Source organism: Bos indicus x Bos taurus, chromosome 10, assembly GCF_003369695.1.
Source record: "Bos indicus x Bos taurus breed Angus x Brahman F1 hybrid chromosome 10, Bos_hybrid_MaternalHap_v2.0, whole genome shotgun sequence".
NCBI classification, from domain to species: Eukaryota; Metazoa; Chordata; class Mammalia; order Artiodactyla; family Bovidae; genus Bos; species Bos indicus x Bos taurus.
Window position 1 is genome coordinate 47,652,409 of NC_040085.1, and position 24,308 is coordinate 47,676,716.

A 24,308-nucleotide genomic window follows, 5' to 3' on the forward strand; every position below is an offset into this window, starting at 1 on the left:
ATCCAGCCATCTCATCCTCTGTCGTCCCCTTCTCCTTCTGCCCCCAATCCCTCCCAGCATCAGAGTCTTTTCCAATGAGTCAACTCTTCTCATGAAGTGGCCAAAGTATTGGAGTTTCAGCTTTAGCATCAGTCCTTCCAATGAACACCCAGGACTGATCTCCTTTAGAATGGACTGGTTGGATCTCCTTTCAGTCCAAGGGTCTCCCAGGAGTCTTCTCCAACACCACAGTTCAAAAGCATCAATTCTTCGGCGCTCAGCCTTCTTCACAGTCCAACTCTCACATCCATACATGACCACTGGGAAAACCATAGCCTTGACTAAACAGACCTTTGTTGGCAAAGTAATGTCTCTGCTTTTCAATATGCTATCTAGGTTGGTCATAACTTTCCTTCCAAGGACTAAGCTTACATTACCATATGTAAAATAGATAGCCAACAGGAATTTGCTGTATGCCTCAGGAAACTCAAACAGGGGCTCTTTTTCAACCTAGAGGGGTGGGGTGGGGAGGGAGATGGGACTGAGCTTTAAAAGGGAGGGAATATATATATGCCTGTGGCTGATTCATATTGAGGTTTGATAGGAAACAATAAATTTCTGTAAAGCAATTATCCTTCAATAAAAAATAAAAAGAACTTTTACAACTCAACAACAAAAAACAACCCACTTAAAAATGGACAAAAGAATAGACATTTCTCCAAAGACGATACTAAATTATCAAGAAGCACATAAAAAGATGCTCCACATCACTAAAATGCTGGCTTAAAACTCAGCATTAAAAAAAAAAAGAATCATGGCATCTGGTCCCATCACTTCATGGCAAATAGAAGGGGGGAAAGTGGAAGCAGTGACAGATTTTATTTTCTTGGTGTCCAAAATCACTGCTCATGGTAACAGCAGCCATGAAATTAAAAGATGCTTGCTCCTTGGAAGGAAAGGTATGACAAACCTAGATAGCATATTAAAAAGCAAAGATATCACTTTGCTGACCAAGATCTGTATAGTTAAAGCTATGGTTTTTCCAGTAGTCATGTATACATGTGAGAGTTGGACCATAAGGAAGGTTGAGCACCAAAGAATTTATGCTTTGGAATTGTGGTGCTAATGAAGACTCTTGAGAGTCCCTTAGTCTGCAAGGAGATCCAACTAGTCAATTCTAAAGAAAATAATCCCAGAATATTCATTGGAAGTACTGATGCTGAAACTCCAATACTTTGCTCATCTGGTGCAAAGAGCTGACTCATTGGAAAAGATCCTGATGCTGGGAAAGATTGAAAGCAAAAGGATAAGGGGGCAGCAGAGGATGAGATGGTTATAAAGGATCACCAACTCAATGGACATGAATCTGAGCAAACTCCAGGAGATAGTGAAAAACAAGGAAGCCTGGCATGCCGCAGTCCATGGGATAGCAAAGAGTCGGACATGACTTAGCGACTGAACAACAACAACTCAAACTCACAATAGGATAGCACCTGAAATCCATTGGGATATCTGCTGCCCAAAAAACAGAACATAGCAAGTGTTGACAAAGTTGTGGAGAAATTGGAGCACTTGTGGACTCTTGGTGGGAATATAAAATGGTACAACCACTATGAGAAATAGTGCTTCCTTAAAAAATTAAAAATAGAATTGCCGTCAGATCAGATCAGATCAGTCGCTCAGTCGTGTCTGACTCTTTGCGACCCCATGAATTGCAGCATGCCAGGCCTCCCTGTCTATCACCAACTCCTGGAGTTCACTGAGACTCATGTCCATCGAGTCAGTGATGCCATCCAGCCATCTCATCCTCTGTCGTCCCCTTCTCCTCCTGCCCCCAATCCCTCCCAGCATCAGAGTCTTTTCCAATGAGTCAACTCTTCACATGAGGTGGCCAAAGTACTGGAGTTTCAGCTTTAGCATCATTCCTTCCAAAGAAATCCCAGGGCTGCTCTCCTTCAGAATGGACTGGTTGGATCTCCTTGCAGTCCAAGGGACTCTCAAGAGTCTTCTCCAACACCACAGTTCAAAAGCATCAATTCTTCGGTGCTCAGCCTTCTTCACAGTCCAACTCTCACATCCATACATGACCACTGGAAAAACCATAGCCTTGACTAGATGAACCTTTGTTGGCAAAAGTAATGTCTCTGCTTTTGAATATGCTATCTAGGTTGGTCATAACTTTCCTTCCAAGGAATAAGTGTCTTTTAATTTCACGGCTGCAGTCACCATCTGTAGTGATTTTGGAGCCCAGAAAAATAAAGTCTGACACTGTTTCCACTGTTTCCCCATCTATTTCCCATGAAGTGATGGGACCAGATGCCATGATCTTACTTTTCTGAATTTTGAGCTTTAAGCCAACTTTTTCACTTTCCACTTTCACTTTCATCAAGAGGCTTTTGAGTTCCTCTTCACTTTCTGCCATAAGGGTGGTGTCATCTGCATATCTGAGGTTATTGATATTTCTCCCAGCAATCTTGATTCCAGCTTGTGTTTCTTCCAGTCCAGCGTTTCTCATGATGTGCTCTCCATATAAGTTAAATAAACAGGGTGACAATATACAGCCTTCATGAACTCCTTTTCCTATTCGGAACCAGTCTGTTGTTCCATGTCCAGTTCTAACTGTTGCTTCCTGACCTGCATACAAATTTCTCAAGAGGCAGATCAGGTGGTCTGGGATTCCCATCTCTTTCAGAATTTTCCACAGTTTATTGTGATCCACACAGTCAAAGGCTTTGGCATAGTCAATAAAGCAGAAATAGATGCTTTTCTGGAACTCTCTTGCTTTTTCCATGATCCAGCGGATGTTGGCAATTTGATCTCTGGTTCCTCTGCCTTTTCTAAAACCAGCTTGAACATCAGGAAGTTCACGGTTCACATACTGTTGAAGCCTGGCTTGGAGAATTTTGAGCATTACTTTGCTAGTGTGTGAGATGAGTGCAATTGTGCGGTAGTTTGAGCATTCTTTGGCATTGCCTTTCTTTGGGATTGGAATGAAAACTGACCTTTTCCAGTCCTGTGGCCACTGCTGAGTTTTCCAAATTTGCTGGCATATTGACTACAGCACTTTCACAGCATCATCTTTCACGACTTGGAATAGCTCAACTGGAATTCCATCACCCCCACTAGCTTTGTTCGTAGTGATGCTTTCTAAGGCCTACTTGACTTCATATTCCAGGATGTCTGGCTCTAGGTGAGTGATCACACCATCGTGATTATCTGGGTCATGAAGATCTTTTTTGTACAGTTCTTCTGTGTATTCTTGCCACCTCTTCTTAATATCTTCTGCTTCTGTTAGGTCCATACCATTTCTGTCCTTTATCGAGCCCATCTTTGCATGAAAAGTTCCTTTGGTATCTCTGATTTTCTTGAAGAGATCCCTAGTCTAGGGATCTCTTCAAGAAAATCAGAGATACCAAAGGAACTTCACGAAAATCAGAGAATTGCCATATGATCCTGCAATTCTACATCTGGATCTATACCCAAAATATTTAAAGGCAGGATCTTGAAGAGATAGATGTATTCCCAAGTTCATAACAGCATTGTTTACAATACCCAAACGGTGGAAGCAACCCAAGTGTCCACTGATATACACATTCAGTGGAATATTACTCTAAAAAAGAATGAAGCTCTGGCACATGCTACATCATGGATGAACCTTGAGGACATTATGGTAAGAGAAATAAAGTGATTACAAAAAGACAAACATTATATGATTCCACCTATATAAGATACTTAGAATGGGGCTTCCCTGGCAGCTCACGGTAAAGAATATGCCTCCAATGCAAGAGACTTGGGTTGGGTCCCTGGGATGGCATGGGTCCCTAGTGGAGGGCATGGCAACCCTCTTCAGTATTCTTGCCTGGAGAATCCTATGGACAGAGGAGCCTGGAGGACTACAGTCCCTGGGGTCACAAGGAGCTGGACATGACTGAAGTGACTGAACACAAACACAAGGTACTTAGAGTAGTCAAAATAAACAAATTGAAAGTAGAATGGCTGTTGCCAGAGAGTAGAGGGAAGGGATAATGAGGAGTTATCATTTACTGGGTATAGAGTTTCAATTTTGCAAGATGAAAAGTATTTTGGAGATTGATTACTCAATAGAGTGAACATATATAACACTACTGGACTACATATGCTTAAAGATGGTAAATTTTGTAATGTATGTGTGCATGCATGCTAAGTTGCTTCAGTAGTATCTGACTCTTTGAGACTGCGTGGACTATAGCCCACCAGACTCCTTTGTCCATGGGATTCTCTGGGCAAGAATACTGGAATGTGTTGTCATGCCTTCCTCCAGGGGATCTTCTTGACCCAGAGATCGAACCCTCATCTCTTTACATCTCCTGCACTGGCAGGCAGGTTCTTTACCACTAACGTCACCTGGGAAGCCCTCTTAATGTATGTCTTGTTTTAGTCACTCAGTCATGTCCAACTCTTTGTGACCCCACAGGTCTTCTCTGTCCATGGAATTCTCCATGCAAGAATACTGGAGTGGACTGCCATTCCCTTCTCCAGAGGATCTTCCTGACCTGGGGATTGAATCCTGGTTTCCTGCATTGCAGGGAGATTCTTTACCGGTTGAACTACAGGGAAGTCCTGTAATGTATACATTACCATAATTTTAAAAACTCTGTACAATAGGTGACTTTTGAGAGGTAGGATGGGGTTTTGGTGAGGAAGAGCCATACCCATTTGTCGTCATTTTACCCATTTTCTACAATGTTAATGGAATTTTGGGAGTTCAGCAAAATTGTAAATTTAAAGTGTTGTATAGATATTTGTTTTTTGACTTTTTGGAAGGAGATAATATTCAAATACCAATGTGGGAAGGATAGGGTGAAATCAGGAAAACCTGATGGCAATAGAAAGCTATGGGGAACAGTTATAACAGTCAAATTTAATCAAACTCATGGGGTTGGACTCCAGCCTCTAAGAATATTTGCAAATTAGCTTCAATAATTTATCAAGGAAATCTTTCTCACTTTTCCAGTGTCTCTAAGATTGAGAAATACAGCAATAACTCAATTCAAACAACTGACATCTTGGTATGCTCACATTATTGTGATTCTCAAGAGCTTTCAGTTTACCTGGACTCACTGTACCTCTCAGTTTATTTTGTATCCAGTATTGGAACTGGACATGGATTATTTTCTTTCTCCCGTTTTAGGTCAACCTCAGCCTCATACTATTACATAGCATTATCCAACTTACAGATTTAGACAAGTGAAGTCCAAAGTACATTCTATCTGGGGAAGAGGAAAAGTGGTAGAAAACTGGAAGAGAGATGGAGGGAATGAGCATCCATTGAGTATATCTCTAACGCGGTACTGTTGATTTTAAAAAGGTTGTATCATTTAATATTTGTGAAAACTCTATGAGGTATATATTGCCATTTTCTGTTGTATAAATTAATAAAAAGAGACTTGGAAAGCTTCAATAACATTCCCAAAGTTAACTCGAACAGAATAAGAAAATTGAATTTAGAATTCAGGTGGTCTAAGTCTGTTCAGAGGTTGTTTTCTGACCTTCCAGGGGTGGTTAGCCCTGAGCTTAGCTTAATTTTAACCAGAATATTGTCAGAAATTGACTTTTGATTAAGATAAGAATGTATCACTAGATTTACTAATTTCTTCATGCATATTTTTCCAGTTGCTGTGACAAAGATGCTTTACCAAGTGGAGAACTGATCCACACTTTGCCAACAGGAAATAGGATTCACACTCTACAGTTGCTTCTAGTGCCTAACTATACTATGAGAGGATAAACAGATTCAAATTCTGTATTTTGAAATTTCGAGCTGTAGGATAAAACATCACAAATTCAGTGCTGATTATGTTTAGATGTTAAGTCTATTCTTGCTGCCAAATGACAAAACAAAATAGTGATGATCATTGAATTTGCACCAAGGCACTCTTTGTGCTTACTTATTCATGAATGCTACACTGATTTTTTTTTCCCAACTCATAAAAGGTTTATAAGAATACAAGAGGGAACATACTGAAAAGTTTTTAAATATTTAGTAATTGAATGGCAAGTTTTCAAATTATGCAAGAAAATTAAAGCCGTCTTTCTTGTTCAATGCAACAAACCTGCATTAGAATTTTGAAGTAGTTCGTTGCTTAAAGAGATCAAACTCCTGTGTTTAGAATTTGCTTCTTTTATGTGGGGATTTGGAAAAGAGTCAATATGTTTCTAAATCTACATAAGGCAAGCGTTTGTTAGAATATCACTTCCTCCAATTTCTCTATCCCAAGCTGACCTATTTAACTGACCACTCTCTAAACTTGTGTTTTCACTTATTGTGAGAAGCACTTGACCATTGAGATGACTGTTAGCTACTAATACTTGAAGAAAGAAAGATACTTCAAACTTCATTCTTTGCAGTATCCAGAGCAGTGCTTCTCAACATTGGTTACAGGTAGGAACCAAATTGTAAGTTAATTATATGTGTCATCTTGACTGGGCTGTGATCCCCAGATATTTGGATAAACATATTTCTTGGTGTGTCTGTGAGGATGTTTCTAGACAAGATTAACATTTTATGGATAGATTGAGTAAAGTGGGTTGTCCTCCCCAATATGGGTGATCCTCATCCAATCCACCAAAGGCCTGAATAAAACAAAAGGTAGAGATGGAAATCTTTCTCAGCTACCTATTCTGAATCAGCTAATGTTCCCTGAGCAAATGTAAATCTCTGAATTCTTATCCTCTCTTCTCAATCTATATCTAGTATTTCTTCAATATCTTGTATATTTTTAGATGCTTTTAAGAATCTAATTTTTTTATTGTAGCACTTTTAAAGTTGTCTTCAATAGGAAGATTGATTAATCTTCTAGTTCCCCAGAAGGGGAACTTCTGTTGACACTTAAATTAGGAATTGGGGTTTTAATGTTTTTACAGTGGCTTGGCTAACTTTAGGATACAGCCTTGAATTCAAAAGGAACTGGAACTAAGCACTCTGAAAAAATGTAGGATAACACAAAGGGGATCATAGTTTATATTTCTATGAAAAGGAAACTAGAAAAACTTCATTCATGAAATTTTGGGAGGATGCAAAGTAGCTAGTCACTTGCCTAGTTTTATGACTTGGATATGCTTCAAATTTTAAGAAATTGAGATCTTAACACCATTCCCACCAGTGGTCTCATTGAGGGGTAGTATAGAGGATTGAATTTATAATATCCCATAGGTGGCTCAGTGGTTAAAGAATCCACTTGCCAATGCAGGAGACACATGAGACATGGTTTTGATTACTGGGTTGGGAAGATCCCCTGGAGAAGGAAGTGGCAACCCACACCATTATTCTTGCCTGGGAAATCCCATGGACAGAGGAGCCTGGTGGGTGACTGTCCATATTCCTGCTCCTGTGTGCTCAGTCCTCTCTGATTCTTCACGACCCCATGGACTGTAGCCCACCAGGCTCCTCTGTTCATGGGATTTTTCCAGCAAGAATACTGGAATGCGTTGCCATTTCCTTTTCCAGGGGATTGTCCCCACCCAGGCATCAAACTCGTGTCTCTGGTGTTTCCTGCATTGCAGGTGAACTCTTTAATGCTGAGACACACAGGGGAAGCCAAGGCTACAGTCCATGGGGGTCACCAAAGAGTAGGACATGGCTTAGGGACTAAATAACAACAATATAGTGTAAGACCTTAATTTAAAATTATCCATAACTATTACAATCTGGGACACCCAGCAGGGAAGAAAAGAAACTGTAAAATTGCTTCATGGAAACCTTTTCATGTTACCAGACACAATAAACTAGAGAATTAACAGGCTAAGAACTTGAGGTAACAGAGCAGTTTTATAAAGTCTACAAATTTGTTTTAATGATCAAAAAGAGGAAAGGAGTAGTAAAAATCACATTGATGTACAAACCACTGTGAAAAAGAGGCAAATATTTAAAAGAACCAAGTATATCTTTATTAATGAATATAGTCATTACAGTCATAGGAATTTAAAACACAGAAATTGTTTGAATAGTGAAAAGAGAACTAGTGACCTAAAAATAAATCTCTGGATATTATGAAAACACAGATTAAAAATATAGAATGCACAAAAAAGACAGGTTATAAGACATGAAACGTATAATTAGCAGGTTGAACATATCTCAAAACAGCTCCACAAGGAAAGAAAACAGATGCATCAATGTTTGAGGAGAAAACGTCTGCAAATTTTCTAGAATTGAAGTAAAAACACACACACACCAAAAGAAAAGACATGAGTCTTCAAACTGAAGGTACACCAAGTTCCCTTTTCTGTAATTCAAATGAAATGCAGAAGTAGAGAATACAAAAGACAGATGGAAAAATTTAGAATATACCAAAAATGAAACCACAGAGAGAAACTGCAAGATGAGGGAGCAGAAGGACATGCACTCATATTCTCCTATGAGAACTCCAAAATAGCAACTAATCGCTGAACAACCATTGACAGGAGAATGTTCAGTTCAGTTCAGTTCAGTCGCTCAGTTGTGTCTGACTCTGCGACCCCATGGACTACAACACGTCAGGCCTCCCTGTCCATCACCTACTCACAGAGTTTACTCAAACTCATGTCTATTGAGTTGGTGATGCCATCCAACCATCTCATCCTCTGTCATCTCCTTCTCCTCCCACCTTCAATCTTTCCCAGAATCAGGGTCTTTTCAAATGAGTCAGCTTTTTGCATCAGGTGGCCAAAGTATCGGAGTTTCAGCTTCAACATCAGTCCTTCCAATGAATATTCAGGATTGATTTCCTTTAGGATAGACTGGTTGGATTTCCTTGCAGTCCAAGGGACTCTCAAGAGTCTTCTCCAACACTACAGTTCAAAAGCATCAGTTCTTCAGCACTCAGCTTTCTTTATAGTCCAACTCTCACATCCATACATGACTACTGGAAAAACAATAGCCTTGACCAGGTGGACTTTTGTTGGCAAAATAATGTCTCTGCTTTTTAATATGCTATCTAAGTTGGTCATAACTTTCCTTCCAAGGAGTAAGTGTCTCAATTTCATGGCTGCAGTCACCATCTGCAGTGATTTTGGAGCCCCCAAAATAAGATCTGCCACTGTTTCCACTGTTTCCCCATCTATTTGCCATGAAGTGATGGGACCAGATGCCATGATCTTGCTTTTCTGAATGCTGAGCTTTAAGCCAACTTTTTCACTCTCCTCTCTCACTTTCATCAAGAGGCTCTTTAGTTCTTCATAAGGGTGTTCTTTAGTTCTTCTGCCATAAGGGTAGTGTCATCTGCATATCTGAGGTTATTGATATTTCTCCTGACAAACTTGATTCCAGCTTTTGCTTCCTCCAGCCTAGCGTTTCTCATGATGTACTCTGCATATAAGTTAAATAAGCAGGGTGACAATGTATAGCCTTGACGTACTCCTTTTCCTATTTGGAACTAGTCTGTTGTTCCATGCCCAGTTCTAACTGTTGCTTCCTGACCTGCATATTGGTTTCTCAAGAGGCAGATCAGGTGGTCTGGTATTCCCATCTCTTTCAGAATTTTCCACAGTTTATTGTGATCCACACAGTCAAAGGCTTTGGCATAGTCAATAAAGCAGAAGTAGATGTTTTTCTGAAACTCTCTTGCTTTTTTGATGATCCAACAGATATTGGCAATTTGATCTCTGGTTCCTCTGCCTTTTCTAAATTCAGCTTAAACATCTGGAAGTTCACGGTTCACATACTGTTGAAGCCTGGCTTGGAGAATTTTGAGCATTACTTTGCTAGTGTGTGAGATGAGTGCAATTGTGTGGTAGTTTGAACATTCTTTGGCATTGCCTTTCTTTAGGATTGGAATGAAAAGTGACCTTTTCCAGTCCTGTGGCCACTGCTGAGTTTTCTAAATTTGCTGACATATTGAGTGCAGCACTTTCAGCATCATCTTTCACGACTTGGAATAGCTCAACTGGAATTCCATCACCTCCACTAGCTTTGTTCATAGTGATACTTCCTAAGGCCCACTTGACTTCACATTCCAGGATGTCTGACTCTAGGTGAGTGATCACACCGTCCTAATCATCTGAGTCATGAAGATCCCTTTTGTACAGTTCCTCTGTTTATTCTTGCCACCTCTTCTTAATATCTTCTGCTTCTGTTAGGTTCATGAATCAAGGTAAACTGCTGCTGCTAAGTCGCTTCAGTCATGTCCGACTCTGTGTGACCACATAGATGGCAGCCCACCAGTCTCCCCCATCCCTGGTATTCTCCAGGCAAGAACACTGGAGTGGGTTGCCATTTCCTTCTCCAATGCATGAAAGAGAAAAGTGAAAGTGAAGTCGCTCAGTTGTGTCCAACTCTCAGCAACCCCATGGACTGCAGCCCACCAGACTCCTCCATCCATGGGATTGTTGAGGCAAAAGTACTGCAGTGGGTTGCCATTTCCTTCTCCCAAGATAAACTGGACATGATCAAATAGGAGATGGCAAGAGTAAACATTGACATTTTAGAAATCAGTAAACTAAAATGGACTGGAATGGGAGAATTTAATTCAAATGAGCATCATATCCACTACTGTGGACAAAAATGCCGTAGAAGAAGTGGAGTCAATGAAAGTCAATTAAAGAGTCTGAAATGCAGTTTTGGGTGCAGTCTCAAGAATGACAGAATGATCTTGGTTTGTTTCCAAGGCAAACCATTCAATATCACAGCAATCCAACTCTATGCCCCAACCACTAATGCTGAAGAAGTTGAAGTTGAATGGTTCTATGAAGACCTACAAGACTTAGAACTAACACCAAAGGAAAGATGTCCTTTTCATTATAGAGGACTGGAATGAAAAAGTAGGAAGTCAAGAGATACCTGGAGTAACAGGCAAGTTTGACCTTGGAGTACAAAATGAAGCAGGGCAAAGGCTAACCGAGTTTTGTCATGAAAACGCACTGGTCATAACAAACACCATCTTCTAACAACACAAGAAACAAGTCTACAAGTGGGCATCACCAGATGGTCAATACCAAAATCAGATTGATTATATTCTTTTCAGTCAAAGATGGAGAAGCTCTATACAGTCAGCAGAAACAAAACTGGGAGCAGACTGTGGCTCAGATCGTGAACTCATTGCCAAATTCAGACATAAATTGAAGAAAGTAGAGAAAACCACTGGATTATTCAGGTATGACCTAAATCAAATCCCTTACGATTATACAGTGGAAGTGACAAGTAAATTCGAGGGATTAAATCTGATAGAGTGCCAGAAGAACTATGGATGGAGATTTGTAACATTGTACAGGAGGTGGTGATCAAAACCATCCCCAAGAAAAAGAAATGAGAAAAGGCAAAATGGTTGCTTAACAAGGCCTTACAAATAGCTGAGAAAAGAAGAGAAGCAAAGGTGAAGGAGAAAAGGAAAGACATACCCATCTGAATGCTGAGTTCGAAAGAATAGCAAGGAGAGCTAAGAAAGCCTTCCTAAGTGATCAATGCAAAGTAGAGGAAAACAATAGAATGGGAAACACTAGAGAGCTCTTCAAGAAAATTAGAGATACCAGGGGTACATTTCATGCAAAGATGGGCACAATAAAGGACACAAACAGTATAGACCTAATAGAAGCAGAAGATATTAAGAAGAGGTAGCAATAATACATTATATAATTATTATTATATATTATAATATATCCTAAAGAAGGAAATGACAACCCACTCCAGTACTCTTGCCTGGAAAATTCCATGGACTGAGGAGCCTGGTAGGCTACGGTCCATGGGTTTGCCAAGGGTTGGACATGACTGAGCGACTTCACAGAGAGAGCAAGAATACACAGATGAACTAAACAAAAAAATATCTTAATGACCCAGATAGTCATGATGGTGTGTTCACTCACCTAGAGCTGGATATCCTGGAGTTTTCAAAGTCAAGTGGACCTTAGGAAGCATCACTACAAACAAAGTTAGTGGAGGTGATGGAATTCCAGCTGATCAATCTCAAGTCCTAAAAGATGATGCTGTTAAAGTGCTGCCTTCAATATGCCAGCAAATTTGGAAAACTCAGCACTGGCCACAGGACTGGAAAAGGTCAGTTTTCATTCCAATCCCAAAGAAGGGCAAAAGAATGCTCAGACTACAGCACAATTGCACTCATCTCACTTGCTAGCAAAGTAATGCTAAAAATTCTCCAAGCCAGGCTTCAGCAGTACATGAACTGAGATCTTCCAGATATACAAGCTGGATTTGGAAAAGGCAGAGGAACCAGAGATCAAATTGCCAATATCCGTTGGATCATAGAAAAGGCAAGAAAATGCCATTAGAAAAGCATCTACTACTGCTTCATTGATTCCACTAAAGCCTTTGACTGTGTAGATCACAAAAAATGTGGAAAATTCTTCAAGAGATGGGAATACCAGACCACCTTGCCTGCCTCTTGAGAAATCTGTATGCAGATCAAGAAACAACAGTTAGAAGCAGACTTGGAACAACTGACTGGTTCCAAATTGGGAAAGGAGTACTTAGGCTGTATATTGTCACCTTGCTTATTTAACTTACATGCAGAGTATATCATGTGAAATGCTGGACTGGATGAAGCAAAAGCTGAAATCAAGATTGTAGGGAGAAATATCAGTGACCTTAGATATGCAGATGACATCATCCTTATGAAAGAAAACGAAGAGGAACTAAAGAGCCTCTTGATGAAAATGAAGGAGTAGAGTGAAAGAGCTGGCTTAAAACTCAACATTCAAAAAACTAAGATCATGGCATCTGGTCCCATCACTTCATGGCAAATAGATGAGGAAACAGTGACAGACTTATTTTCTTGGGCTTCAAAATCACTGTAGATGGTGACTGCAGCCATGAAATTAAAAGATACTTGGTCCTTGGAAGAAAAGCTATGGCCAGCCTAGACAGCATATTAAAAAGCAGAGATATTACTTTGCTGACAAGGGTCTGAATAGTCAAAACTATGGTTTTCCAGTAGTTATGTATGGATGTGAGATTTGGACCATAAAGAAGGCTGACTGCTGAAGAATTGATACTTTTGAACTATAGTGTTAGAGAAGACTTTTGAGAGTTGCTTGGACAGCAAGGAGATCAAGCCAGTGAATCCTAAAGGAAATCAGTCCTGAATATTCATTGTAAAGACTGATGCTGAAGCTGAAGCTCCAATACTTTGGCCACCTTAGGTGGAAAACTGACTCACTGGAAAAGACCCCTGATGCTGGGAAAGATTGAAGGCGGGAGGAGAAGAGTACAACGGAGGATGAGATGGTTTGATGGCATCACCGACTCAATGGACATGAGTTTGACCAAGCTTTGGGAGTTGGTGATGGACAGGGAAGCCTGGCATGTTGTAGTCCATGGGGTCACAAAGAATTAGACACGACTGAGTGATTGAACTGAACTGAACTGAACAAGAAAAGACAGTGTATTTATAGTGGAAAAAAATTCAACTGACTGACTGAAGACTTGTTATATTGATGGTCATAAGATGATAGAATAATAATTTCAACATATTGAGAAAAAGTAACTGTCAGTCTATAACTCTTACCCAGATGAATTATCTTCAAGAATAAAGAAAAAAGAAAATCCCTTTCAAACAACCAAAGAATAAGTTTACTGCACTCAGATCCTTGAAGAAAATTTTATAAAAGTAAATACTTTAGGAAACTAAAACCAGAGTAAAGTGTGGGCTTGTAAGAATAATATGAGCAAAACAATATATAAATTAATAGTTGACTATATACAAAAGAAAAGGAAGCATCCTTATTATGGAGCTTGGAAAACAATACAGTGAAACTTGAGAAACAACCCAAATTAACATGGATAGTAAGGCTTGTAATCAGAGTCCTTACATTCTAAGGAGGAAGAAACATTGACTAATTTTAGATTTTCAGTCAAGTACAATCAGAATCCCTTAAATCCCTAGAGGGGAAATGTGAGTAAAGAAATTTCAGTCAATCAAAAATAAATAAATAAAATAAAATAGGCAAAGTCAGAGAGGGAACAAATAAAAAGCCCAGGAACAAGAAAATATAATACAATATGGTAGGAATTAAACCAAATATGTGAGTGATCATGATAAATGAAAATGGATTAAACTGGTCTTTTGAAATACAAAGATTATTAAATAGGATTTCAAAATACCATCTAGCTATATGTTTTATACAAAGAACTCAACTACAATATTATGACACAGAAAATGAAGAGGACTTGAGGAAATTGTTGTGATAATGACCCCATTAGTAAGCAGGCTGGGGAGGTCATGGAAAACTCCTAATCTGCTGGATTTGTAGACAAATGGTGATTTTTGTTTACTGACCTTGTGACTAAAAAAGATTTGTTCTCCAGCCTTCCAATTTTAACATATTCATTTAGAACAGAAGCATTATCAACTCTTCAATATTTGAAGAAATGACTATGGACAAAGGGTGTCTTTTGGGTTTTCACATGCCAGTCTGGAAATGGTACCAAGGTTCATTTACTACTTGTACCCTTCTGTAGTCTAATTCAAAATGTGCAAGCTCATTCTACTCAAAATGTACAAACTCATTCTACCTCAGTCCTAATGAACTAGATCTGCAGTGCAATCAGAAAATAATTACCAATCATTCCTTGGAGGATGCCATAAAACTACAAAAAGATTTTGTTATGTTAGAGGGTTTTAAATAGGGTAGCTAAATATAATACTGTTAAGTTCATTTCACTGATGCTAAAAGATTAAATTTTCTTAGTATCCTATGTAATTATGTTTTTTACTTGGAGTTATTTTCACCTAATATAAATATGACACAGGTATTAAATAGTCTATCTGAAATAGTGATACTTAGCATTTGGTTTATTACAGTACTAAGCTGAGCAATTACTTATCTTTCTCAGGATGAGATACAGATAGAAGATAGATGCACATTCGTTTCTCAGGACAAGATTCAAATATTATCAACTTAAAAATATTATTACATATGACTACAAAGATTAAGGGAATAAAATACTACCTATCAGTTCAGTTCACTTCAGTCACTCAGTCGTGTCCGACTCTTTGTGACCCCATGAATTGCAGCATGCCAGGCCTCCCTGTCCATCACCAACTCCTGAAGTTCACTCAGACTCACGTCCATCGAGTCAGTGATGCCATCCAGCCATCTCATCCTCTGTCGTCCCCTTCTCCTCCTGCCCCCAATCCCTCCCAGCATCAGAGTCTTTTCCAATGAGTCAACTCTTCCCATGAGGTAGTCAAAGTATTGGAGTTTCAGCTTTAGCATCATTCCTTCCAAAGAAATCCCAGGGCTGATCTCCTTCAGAATGGACTGGTTGGATCTCCTTGCAGTCCAAGGGACTCTCAAGAGTCTTCTCCAACACCACAGTTCAAAAGCATCAATTCTTCAGTGCTCAGCTTTCTTCACAGTCCAACTCTCACATCCATACATGACCACTGGAAAAACCATAGCCTTGACTAGATGGACCTTTGTTGGCAAAATAATGTCTCTGCTTTTCAATATGCTATCTAGGATGGTTATAACTTTTCTTCCAAGGAGTGTCTTTTAATTTCATGCCTGCAATCATCATCTGCAGTGATTTTGGAGCCCCCCGCCCAAAAAGTCTGACACTGTTTCCACTGTTTCCCCATCTATTTCCCATGAAGTGATGGGACCAGATGCTATGATCTTAGTTTTCTGAATGTTGAGTTTAAGCCAACCTTTTCACTCTCCACTTTCACTTTCATCAAGAGGCTTTTTAGTTCCTCTTCACTTTCTGCCATAAGGGTGATGTCATCTGCATGTCTGAGGTTATTGATATTTCTCCTGGCAATCTTGATTCCAGCTTGTGCTTCTTCCAGTCCAGAGTTTCTCATGATGTACTCTGCATATAAGTTAAATAAGCAGGGTAACAATATACAGCCTTGACATACTCCTTTTCCTATAGGGAAGCCATATTTAGTGCCTAATAAGAATCTGGTCTTATGTTTATAAGCAGCCATAACAATCCTCATAACAATCCCATGAGCTTGCTGTAGTTATCCCAATGAAGCTAATGAAACTAACTTAAAGGGAGATTAAATAAATTCTCCAGGCTCACACGTTAATAAGGGACAGAGCCAAGATTTGGCCCCCAAGGCCTAGACCTCTGATCTCCCCAACATAGACAATGTTGTTTCTCAGAGGTCACACCATTTAGGATTTATAATACTTGGCAGTGGCCCTCTCTCCCATGGCAGGTACAGGAAGATAGGAGAAACTTTTAAAAGGCTTATTAATAAGAAAAAGTCACTGTCATAAAATAAATTTTGAACATAGCTTTAGAGTCAAGGGAAGCATTTTGTATATCTTCACTTGCTGTAGGGAAATTGATCCAAAGAAAACGAAGGCATTGGTGCACATAATCTTTTTTTTTTTTTAATTTTATTTTATTTTTAAACTTTACAATATTGTATTAGTTTTGCCAAATATCGAAATGAATCCACCACAGGTATACCCGCATTCCCCATCCTGAACCCTCCACCCTTCTCCCTCCCCTCCCCTCCCTCTGGGTCGTCCCAGTGCACCAGCCCCAAGCATCCAGTACCGTGCATCGAACCTGGACTGCACATAATCTTAATAATAGATTTTAAATGATCCTTAGGCCACCAAATACTACTGAAGTGCTTCTAAATTCTAAAATGCTGGTGAAGTTATTTTAAATTTTTCAATCAATTTACAATACATCATTTATATTTATATTCTTAATGTGCTGTGTTTATAATTTATGATATGTTGTGATTCCCTGTGTTAGCAATATGTTTACAAAAAATGTCTTTGGTACTTGGAACATGGTGGGGGTTTAGTCGCTAAGTTGTGTCTGACTCTTGTGACCCCATGGACTATAGCCTGCCAGGCTCTTCTGTTAATGGGATTCTCCAGGCAAGAATACTGAAGTGGGTTGCCATTTCCTTCTCCAGGGGATCTTCCTGACCCAGGAATCAAACCCAGGTCCCTGAATTGCAGGCAGATTCTTTACTGACTGAGCTATAAGCAAAGCTCACTTGGAACATAAGTTTTCTGTTTTAAAATACAAAGAAAAGTTATAGATATATATACATATTGCAGGCAAATAAAGCCTAAATCACAAAGCTGTTTCTAAGTGAAAATACTTATGTTAAAATTCCTAGTATCTCATTGTACAGCAGTGGCCCAATTTCTCCTTTTCAGCTGCTCCCTGATACCTTTCTGATATCTTAACAACAAAAAAGTTGTAGATTTAAAAATAGTGACCTTTACTTTATAATAAGTAGCATTCCTGTTCTTAGACTACTGAAAACACTTAATGAATATAGTATGTAAGTATAGTTAAGTAAATGACAAAAACTCAATGACTTCTCATTACTTTATAACAAGTTGGATTAGTTTTTTTCCCTCGCAGTTAAAAGAGAAGTCTTAGCAGACTTCTCCAAATATATTTTTAAATATGCTTTTTCCTGTTTCCATCATTTTACTTGGGATTTTCAGAACAGTTTTGCTCTCAGGATCTCATGACCTTTAAAAATGAGACCCTTCACTCCCTGTGTCCTATGTCAAAAAGTCTTCTGTGTATGAATTCTACCTCTGTAAATAATTGAGAGTCCTGGTGGCTTTGTTACTCTGCTTGTTAGTATTCAGCTCTCACTAACTTCTCTCTGCCAAAATGGGTTAATAACAAATTGGCTATTATACACTTAAGTGAGTTCTGCATATGAAAAGGATTTTAAAATGTTACAGGAGATATAAATTCAAAAAGTATACAATTATACTGAAAAGCAAGAATATTGCTAAAATACCACTATACCCACTGAATAAACTGGAAGGACATGTCTGAGCTTCACAGCTTTGCTGCCACTAGCAGCCATGAAGTCAGGAGAAGGGTTGGTACTTCAGTAATAATATCCTTGGGGGCATCCCATATACAGGTCACAAATAATTAGACCTGAGTTACAAAGCCACTTGGCCTAACCTACATAATATCAGGGCATGTGACATTTAATAACAGTGTAATTATGCAGCCTTTTAACCTTTTTGAATGCAGCTTCAATTTGAGATAAGAAAAATGACAAATTTACATATTTTTCTTCTGTGAAATTTGCATAAAGCTGAAGAGTTGTATCTGTCATGAATTAATATTGATAGTGAGAGAATAAAATGTTTCATTAGGAACAAGACTGGCTCTAATTCTACTGATTCATTTACTTCTTTTGTACATCTATGTCACACCTTATTTTACCTTTGTAATTTTTCACTTCATTTTAAACTACACAGCAAATTTTCTTAGTGAATCTGAGGTCAGTTAGTTTCTTCATCTGCAAAATGGAAGGATAGTAAAACAGATTGTTTTTTGTTAAATTGTTATTAGAGTATAGTTAACTTATAATGTATTACTTTCAGGTGTACAGCAAAGTGAATCAGTTTTCACTGATTCAGGGAAGCCCCAAGTGGCTCAGTCGGTAAAGAATCTGCCGGCAATGCAGTTTCCATCCCTGGGTCAGGAAGATCCCCTAGAGAAGGGCATGGCAACCCACTCCAGTGTCCGTGCCTGGGGAAGCCTATGGACAGAGGACCCTGGTGGCCTATACTATGGAGTTGCAAGAGTCAGACACAACTTAGCGATTAAAGTGAAGAAAGTTTTAGTTGTTCAGCCATGTCTGACTCTTTGCAACCTCACGCACTGTAGCCCACCAAGGCTCCTCAGTCCATGGAATTGTCCAGGCAAGAATACTGGAGTGGGTTGCCATGCCCTTCTCCAGAAGTGACTAAACTACTACCATATACATATTCCAGGCAGATTTGTTACCATCTGAGCCACCAGGGAGGGAATTCTCCAAAATATATTTATTTTGTTGTTGTTGTTTAGTCACTAAGTTGTGTCCAACTCTTTGAGACCCCATGAACTGCAGCATGCCAGGCTTCTCTGTCCATCACTATCTCCGTGAGTTTGGTCAAACTCATGTCCACTGAGACAGTGATACCATCCAACCATGTCATCCTCTGCTGCCCACTTATCCTCTTGCCCTCAATCTTTCCCAGCATCAGGGTCTTTTCCAATGAGTTGGGTCTTCACATCAGGTGGCCAAAGTACTGGAGCTTCAGCTTCAACATCTGTACTTCCAATGAATATTCAGGGTTGATTTCCTCTAGGATTGGTTGATCTCTTTGCTGTCCAGGGGACTCTCAAGAGTCTTCTCCAAAACCACAGTTGGAAAATGTCAATTCTTTGGCACTCAGCCTTCTGTATGGTCCAACTCTCACATCCGTACATGACTACTGGAAAAAAAAATAACTATCACTATATATACCTTTATCAGCAAAGCGATTTCACTTTATATATCCATTCTTTTTCAGATTCTTTTCCATATAGATTATTAGAGAATATTAAGTACAGTTCCCTGTGCTATATAGTAGGTCCTTTTCAGTTATCTATTTTATCCATAGTAGTGTATATATGTCAATCCCAATCTCCTAATTTATCACTTCTCTCCACATTCCCCTTTGGTAACCATAAGTTTGATTTTAAGATCTGTTTCTAATTTGTAAATTGCCGGGAGCCAGCGTGAGGAGCTCCGCCTGTGGCAAAGGTCATGAGGAAGGAGGCTCGACATATGCAAAGGTGGGATCGAGCCTCAGGAGTCCCCCTGGAAATTCTCGAGCGTCTACCCCCATAACCAGAGCCTGCCTACTTTACTACTTTGTGCTCTCACCTACACCTCTGACTTTACGGGGGGCTGTCCCCCACCACCTCTTTCAGAGAAGGAGTTAACTTACAGCTCCAGTTAATAATAATTCCTGGGCTTGACAGGAGTGTTTCAATCTACAAACTCCTCTGAAGGTTCTCTAGCCTGCCTGACAGGCTTGTCTGGCCACATGTGATTGTTCACAGCCTCCCAACCGTGAGAGGCACAAGATGCTTTAAACCTTCTAAAAACAGGTTCTTTAGAGAAGTTAGAAAACTATTAGTATAGTATAGTGGGCTGATTAGAAATTATATTGGTGAAGGGTTTTTCATTTGTTGAGCCAATGTTTACTGCTAAGTCTCCACATCCCCTGCCCTTATACACATTAATGAATATATAGAAGAAGTAAGTATTAATCTTTGGTATTAATCACATTGGACCTTAGGCTAAGCAAATTCTTTTCTTAATTAAAACCCACTGCACCCTCACCCTATAGGAATGTAACTTTATCTGGTACCTTTGGAAGGTGGCGTCTGTTTTAAGAATAATCACCCCTGGAGAAATAAGTGTTCTGGTTGACTGACCGCTGTCACAAGGAGAGGGTCATAAATTGTCAGCAGGCCTCCTGGCCAGAAGGTGATGTAACACCTCTAAGATCTCTGTATACATTTGTATGAAGCACCTGACTTTAATAAAAGTCAGGACTGCTGACCCCGCGTGACTTTTGTATAACATCTCAGTGTATAAAAACAGACCCTGGAAAAATAAAAAATAGGATCAGTTCCTTGAAAGACTGGTCTCCCCATGTTGTTCTTTGTCTCACCTTCTGGCTGAACCCCCATCTGGAACGTGGAGGCTCATCAAGCCTACTAATCATGCCTGGGCTTCTAAGATCTGACCGGGGAGGCCTTAGTGTCTCCTCTCCTTCGGGAGAATGGGAGGACACCTGCGGCCTACATAGGTGACGTAAATTCCTTGCCTTGGAATTTTACTAGCTTTCCACGCAAACCAAGTTTTTCAGCCTCTTTTCTCCACTGAATTTTCCTACTGAGCTATCCTCATTCTATTACTCTTTATATCTCTAATTAATATTTAATTAAAGCTATCCTATCCTGATCACCGAAGCCGTCTCTCCTTTGAATTTCCTTGGATCCACCGGGGCTTGACTCCGGCAGTAAATAAGTTCATTTGTATCATTTTTTATTAGATTCCACATGTAAGTGATATATGATATTTGTCTTTCTCTGTGTGATTGACTTCACTTAGTAGGATAATCTCAAGCTCCATGCATGTTCCTCCAAATGGCATTATTCCATTCTTTTTCATGGCTTAGTTATAGTCCATTGTATATAGGTGCCATAGCTTCTTTATCCATTCTTCTGTCAATGGACATATATGTTGCTTCCATGTCTTGGCTATTGTATACAGTGCTGCAATGAACATTGGGGTGCATGCATCTTTTCACATTATGGTTTTCTCCAGATATATGTCCAGGAATGGGATTTCTGGATCATATTTTAGTTCTATATTTAGTTTTTAAAGGAAACTCCATATTGTTTTCCATAATGGTTGTACCAGTTTACATTCCCATCAACAGTATAGGAGGATTTCGTTTTCTCCATACCCTCTCCAGCATTTATTGTTGGTAGAATTTTTTGTGTTTCCAGTATGCTGCTGTGTTTGTAGACTTTTTGATGATGGCCAGTCTAACCAGTGTGAGATGATACCTCATTGTAATTTTGATTTGCATTTCTGTGATAATTAGTGATGTTGAACATCTTTTCATGTGCTTTTTGGCTATCTGTATGTCTTCTTTGGAGAAATGTCTATTTAGATCTGCTCATTTTCGGATTAGGTGGTTTGTTTTTCTGATTTTGAGCTGGATTTGCTGTTTGTATATTTTGGTGACTAATCCCTTTTCAGTCTCTTCATTTGCAAATATTTTCTCCCATTCTGTGTTGGGTTGTCTTTTCAATTTGTTTATGGTTTCTTTTGCTGTAGAAAAGCTTTTAAGTTTAATTGGCTCCCAGTTGTTTATTTTTGCTTTTATTTTTATTACCCTAGGATGTGGATCAAAAAAGATATTGCTGTGATTTATGTCAGAGAATGTTCTGCCTATGTTTTCCTGTGAGAGTTGAATAGTATACATTCTTACAGTTAGGTCTTTAATCCATTTTGAGTTTATTTTTGTGTGTGGTGTTAGGGAGTATGCTAATTTTTTCTTTTACATGTGGCTGTCCAGTTTTCCTAGCATCACTTACTGAAGAGGCTGTCTTTTCTCCATTGTCATAGATTAGTTGACCATAGGTGCATGGGAAAATAGATTATTTGTAATTGATTCCTTTTAATGTTGAAACTCAACATACCAAAAAGATAGAACTAGAGCTGTTATGGCTGCCACTGCGATAGGGAGGAATTTTCTCCCAAAGAATACTGAATCATCTCCTTACCCTCCACCTTGGTGGCTGCTGCTGCTGCTGGAGAATCAAGTAAAAACAAAACAGAATGTTTATTAGAAATAAGTGAGGCCACATGATACAATATTAATAAGCAATCCAGTGATGAAATTAAGAAAACGTTTCCATTCACAGTAGTATACACAAGAATAAAATACTTACAAATAATGTTAATAAAAGGACAAGACCTATCCACTGAGAACTGTAGTCATTATTGAGAGAAACTAAAGGCCTAAATAAATGGAGATATACACTAAGTTAATAAATTGGAAGAGTTAATATTGTTCAGGTGGCAGTATTTCCCAAATCAGCCAATAGAGTAAATAAAATTCCTATCAAAATCTCAGTAGGTTGAGAAATAGATCCTAGAATTTTTTATGAAAATGAAAAACACCTAGAATAGCACTCGTCCTTAATAAAATCAAAACTATCAACAACCATATTGAAAAGAACAAAACTGGAGGACTTATCCTATTTGATCTCAAAACCTACTACAAAGTTTAAGTAATTATTATGTGTTGGCGTAAAGATAAACATACAAATCAATGTGAAGAACAGTGATTTCAGAAACAAATGCACATATTATGTTCAGTCAAGGCCTTCCCTGGTGGCTCAGAGGTAAAGAACTTGCCTGCAATGCAGGAAACCCAGGTTCGATCCCTGGGTGGGGAAGATCCCCTGGAGTAGGAAATGGCCACCCACTCCAGTATTCTTGCAAGGAGAATCCCATCGACAGAGAAGCCTGGTGGGCTACAGTTCATGAGGTTGAAAAGAGTCAGAAACGATTTAGCAACTAAACCACCACCACCAAGTATATTCATAAGTTAAGACTTAAAATAGTTAAACTAATATAATTTGCTACTACATTAGTCACTGATGAATATGAGCCAGTTTGGGAATAAATGCTATGAAAACAAACACTATGAATAGCAAGAGTGGAACCTTTTGTTCAGTGCTTTGTAATATCAGAATTTACATTTTATAAACCTGCATTGATATTGTACCTTTAACAAATTAAAAGCATTTTTTAGGTCAATTAACCTTAATCTAGTTTGATTATTAATGAGATTATGTTAGTCAAGCAACTACTATGTGTACATTATCATATTACTTGAAGAACCCTCTTGTAATCATTGTGACAAGAAGTGAGCTTGCAATAAAGATAGTTGAACATAAGGCAGGACATTTTCAGCTTTTTAAAGATATTTAAAAACAAATTTGTATGGAGATTTTGTAGCATAGATATAGATGTGTCAATATATACAAAAGATAAAACAGTTGGCAGTGGTTAGGTATGGTTTATGGGATTATATGGTATCATTTTCTCTTTTTGTTTATTTGCATTTTTTGAATTTTTGACAATAAAAAATTTTAAACAGGAGAAAAACTAACATGTTAAGTTTAAATATTGTTTTTCTCCCAAACTGACTATTAATTGAAAGGCAGCTAGTTGAAGGAGGAAGTAATAGTTGTAATAGAACATGAATACATACTCTGAACTGGTTTTACTTTTGTAAAGGAAGATGAGAAACAACTTCCAGAGTCAAGAGCGCTCTTTAGCTGTAAACATGCCTTTGACTGTAGTCAACTCTATTACCCCTGTGAAGGATGGGGATTTTCCACAAGAACCTAAGATTAAAATGGGGAATGGAAGTGACTGTGATGAACTAAGATGTATTTTTAGGATACCTGACAGTCCAGAGAAGAGCTGACAAAATAACCCAGTGGAGATGTAGGAATACCCTGTAAAGTACAGCCTTAAAATCTGAGGCAGGAGTGTTTGCTTAGGCAGAGCTGACAGGAAAGGCACTTGGAATAGGCTCCTAGGGGACGCTCCAGATCAGAGAAGTGCAGTCTGGACTCAGAACCTGGAGTCTTTTCCTGTGAGGAGAACCCAGGGAAGACTGGCCGAGCTGGGAGCAAAGGCAGCTTCCAGCATGGCTGGTGCAGAAGCTAAGACCCTGCTCTGAGATTTGGAGGGTTAGAAGGAAAGGAATGTGGGTGAAATAGGGAGATTAGTAATCCCATAGGTTGAGCCGAGAAGAGCACTCTCTGGACAGAAAAAAAAAAAAAAAAGGCACCATCACTAGGGAAAAGCCAAAAAAAAAAGTTCCCAGTTTTACATCAAAGCACTGTGAAATTGCCTCATTGTAAGTTTAAATTGCTTGTCTCAACTGTGTAACTATATGGAGAACATACCTCCATCTGTTCCCCTGGAACAGGAAGTTGTATCTGTAGACTGACACACAGTGCACCCTGATGGGAAAAGAAGCCCTGGTGG

At 39.0% G+C, this 24,308-nt stretch overlaps 1 protein-coding gene across 2 annotated transcripts in view; it reads left to right on the top strand.

The window, feature by feature from the left end:
- The first annotated feature begins 4,559 nt into the window (after positions 1–4,559).
- Positions 4,560–24,308, top strand: part of MNS1 (meiosis specific nuclear structural 1) — a 174,454-nt gene continuing 154,705 nt past the window's right edge. For both annotated transcript variants that reach the window (XM_027553925.1, XM_027553927.1), the window contains exon 1: positions 4,560–6,400. The gene's annotated coding sequence lies outside the window, so the exon portion shown is untranslated. The remainder of the gene's footprint in view (positions 6,401–24,308) is intronic.